Source organism: Pogoniulus pusillus, unplaced genomic scaffold (genome assembly GCF_015220805.1).
Source record: "Pogoniulus pusillus isolate bPogPus1 unplaced genomic scaffold, bPogPus1.pri scaffold_74_arrow_ctg1, whole genome shotgun sequence".
Lineage (NCBI taxonomy): Eukaryota > Metazoa > Chordata > Aves > Piciformes > Lybiidae > Pogoniulus > Pogoniulus pusillus.
Window position 1 is genome coordinate 17738 of NW_026974721.1, and position 3958 is coordinate 21695.

Consider the following 3958-nt stretch of genomic DNA (forward strand, 5'->3'; position numbering starts at 1 on the left):
ATTGCACACAAATGCCAATCACCCTAAAGACAAAGCTGTACACATCACTAGATGCTGTCCCTGAAATGTTTATCAGTACCAAATATTCCTGATAGAAACAAAATTGCACCTTCATCCTTTTCAGGAATTTAACAAAAAGAGAACATAAAAAGAGATCACAATAGGCACTACTGGTCAGATTCAACAGCAGCAGAGAGAAGGCGAGCCAAGAGACAGGCACTGCCTACAGGGCAGCAACAGCATTTGGCCCTCTGGGTTTTGCACCGGCACTTCCCAGGCCCTGGAGGGCAGCAGCTGCTCGTTACTGGATTGAACCATTTTCCTGGCACTCAGAATGCACACGACAGACCCCACTCCTCCACCTGCTGGAAACAGAAACATGGGAATTACCCCAGGTCAAGGTACCTACAGTCTGAAACAACCGATCAGAAAGCCTTCCTGCCTGTTTCAAATGAGCATCTCCCCCCCTTTTACACTACAAGTCACACAGCTTAGCTTTAATTGCATGTGATAACCAGCAGCTCTCCCTCTTTTGTAGGTTCAGGCTCTGGCTGTGCTAGCAGCTTCCTGAGTCAAAGGTGATGACGGCATTTGTGGCTCCTCAGTAGTTCAGTGCCAACTACATCTACACGCTGCCAGCTCTGGGTCAGACACAGGCACCTGGTGATGTGTGGAGTTAGCCAGGACACAACAACGCACCAGCAGCCCAGGTAGGAGAACACACAAAACCTGATCTGGCACCAAGTTAAAGTGTAAGATTAAATCAACAAAGGACACAGATGTTTTAACATCAGGGAATACCCTAAACCTAACTTCCTTGGCTTCTTAAAGTCACACCTGGCAAGGTTAGTGGGGTTATAGAAACAAAAAAGGATTTGGAAGGAGTGTCAGGGGTTAAGGCTGTAAAAAAGATCACTGAAGTGAGAACTGGTTTTGTTCTAGCTCAAATCAGGACAAGGTGCAAGCCATGAGTGAGTTGGTCCCTATTCACCTTCACTGCCTGGTTCTTTCTGTTGATGGGAGGGTTCTTCAGAGATGCCTGGAGTGCAGCCATCATGTTCCCTGCGATAAATGGTTAAGGACCAGATACCAAGTATTTTTTAGAAGCAACAGAAGCAGCTGCAGGGTAGCAGGACCTGTAGCTGGCTTCTGTATGACTAAAAATACTGAACGGCTCAGTGGCTGCAATGATTCCCTCAACAGCCAACACAGTCAGCACTGTTCAATATCCTTCTTGATCATCTGCACCAGGAAATTAAGTCCAGCATCAGTAAGTTTGCAGATGACACCAAGCTGGGAGCAGGTGTGGAGCTGTTGGAGGGTAGGAGAGGGACGTGGCCAGGCTGGATGGGTGGGCAGAGGCCAATGGGATGAGACTGAACAAGGCTAAGAGGAAGGTTCTACACTTTGGCCACAACAACCCCAAGCAGCACTACAGGCTGGGGATGGAGTGGCTGAGAGAAGCCAGGCAGAGAGGGAGCTGGGGGTACTGGCAGATAGTAGCTGAAGATGAGCCAGCAGTGTGCCCAGGTGGCCAAGAGAGCCAATGACATCCTGGCCTGGATCAGCAATAGTGTGGCTAGTAGGGTAAGGGAGGTTATTCTGCCCCTGTACTGGTCAGGCCACACCTTGAGTGCTGTGTCCAGTTCTGGGCTCCTCAATTCAAGTGAGATGTTGAGGTACTGGAACATGTCCAGAGAAGGACGACAAGGCTGGTGAGTGGCCTGGAGCACAGCCCTGTGAGGAGAGACTGAGGGAGCTGGGGGTGTGCAGCCTGCAGAAGAGGAGGCTCAGGGCAGACCTCATTGCTGTCTACAACTGCCTGAAGGGAGGCTGTAGACAGGTGGGGTTGGGCTCTTCTCTCAGGCACCCAGTGACGGAACAAGAGGACACAGTCTCAAGTTGTGCCGGGGAGGTCTAGGCTGGATGTTAGGAGGAAGTTGTTGCCAGAGAGAGTGATTGGCATTGGAATGGGCTGCCCAGGGAGGCAAATGGAGTCACCGTGCCTGGAGGTGTTCAAGAAAAGCCTGGATGGGACACTTAGTGCCATGGTCTAGTTGATTGGACAGGGCTGGTTGCTAGGTTGGACTGGATGAGCTTGGAGGTCTCTTCCAACCTGGCTGATTTGACGATTGGTGATACTGATAGCTACAGCAGTGCTGAGATAAAACAGTGCTTTGTTTCTAGAGCCAGGGCTACCCCATGGAGGAGTGAAGTTTTTTCTGGCAGGTGCTGCACAGGGTTCCTCAGGTACTCAGCATGCCCAGCTCGAGGGCACAGCCAGTGTCACCTTGTGGGTGAGATCCCTGTGGCTGCCTGAGAGTGCCAGGGCTCTTACTGGACCTGCTGGACAGAATTCACGCTTGGCCTCCTTTTCTTCTAGCACCCCAAGAAGGATGATCTTGGAGTTCTCTTCCAACCTGGTTGATTCTATGATTCTTCATTCCAGCTAAAATGTGTACCATGTCAGGAACCGATTTAGGTAAAGAGGAAGAGAAATGCATAAAACCTCTCTGGTGTGTTGGGCTGACAGCTAAAACCTGTCTCTCTCTGCTTTTAAAACACCCACTTTTAAAACACAAGGTGATTGAGTTGCCTTTCAGAAATGAAGATGTGATTTTAAAGTTCTGCTCTCCAGGCCACTGCACATTACAAAGAGGTACATCAACCATTTCAGAACACATGCAGAAGGCACTGGTTTCTGTTCAGGGCTTAGCAAAGGAAAAGGCAAATCCCCTTGCAGTGGCACTGCCTTTGCCTTGTCCTTGAGCAAAACACGTGAGGGAATCCTCCCTTGAACAATTACATCACCTGTGATCGTGATGATTACATAAGAACCCAGAATTGTCTCAGCAAAGATAAGATCATCCTGAACAACCCACCTGAAATGTCATCTCTGTCCACCTACTGCCCACGGGGTGTGGTGGAGACTGGACAGCAAAGAGGGGCAGAGGCTACTTGGTGCCAATCTCTGCAGGCACACAGAAAGACCTTCTGGAAGTCTCCCCTGGAATGTGGCCAAGGTGTGAGCCAGACGAAGCTGCAATGAATAAACCAAGAGCAGTATAAAACGCCTGAGTTATGCCTGTGTAAGGAGAGAGAAAATATCACTAGAAACTCTATGAGCTGGAGCGATGCCACCCAGGACATCACAAGCTGAAGCAATGTCAGCCAGAGCAACAGCAGAACACTCTTCATCAGGAACATCTCTCCCCTCGTCCCCACCAAAGAAAGAACCCGGGGGTAGTAATGATCTCACTCGATCTCTCCTGCTCTGTATCTTTCTCCATTCTCTCCCTCCCTCTCTCTCCCTTTTGTCTTTCTTTCTCTGTTTTGCCTGCAAGACATAATTAACCTCACTTTGGTATATGACCTCGCCACTCTTAATTTAACCCACCGAAATGTTCAAAAGAACTGTGTCCCCTTCCCAACTTATGGGTCGAGACACTGGGGCATTCAGCCAAGAGCTAATGCAGTCCATTCTTCTTTGCAGAAAGAACAAAGCCAAAACAGGGTTAAGTTGTCTGGTGTGCAAGAAGGGCAAAAAGACGTCTGGAGGCAGGGGCGTCGCTGTAGGTAGAAATGTCCCAGGAAGCGAAGGCGGCCCAGGAGGCAGGGATGTCCCAGGACACAGGGGCAAACCAGGAGGCAAGGGCGTCCCTGGAGGCATGCGTCTCAGGAGGCAGGGACGTTGCTGGAGGCAGAAGAATCGCTAGAGACAGAAGAATCGCTAGATGCAGGGGCGTCGCTGGAAGCAAAGGAATCGCTGGAGACAGGAACATCGCTGGAGGCAGGGACGTCCCTGCAGACAGTCGTCTCAAGAGGCAGGGGCGTACCTGGAGACAGGGGCGTCGCTGGTGGCAGAGGAATCGCTAGAGGTAGGGGTGTTGCTGGAGGCAGACGAATCGCTGGAGGTAGGGGCGTCACTGGAGGCAGAGCAATCGCTGGAGGCAGAAGA

General features: G+C 50.6%; 1 long non-coding RNA gene across 1 annotated transcript; it reads right to left on the bottom strand.

Annotated features, from left to right (window-relative positions):
- On the bottom strand, positions 1-3666 carry LOC135174533 (uncharacterized). The gene is made up of 3 exons (XR_010301961.1): positions 3398-3666; positions 2883-3040; positions 1-362 (listed from the first exon to the last, which is right to left on the bottom strand). It is a non-coding gene; the product is annotated as an uncharacterized LOC135174533 (long non-coding RNA).
- Positions 3667-3958: the final 292 nt, after the last annotated feature.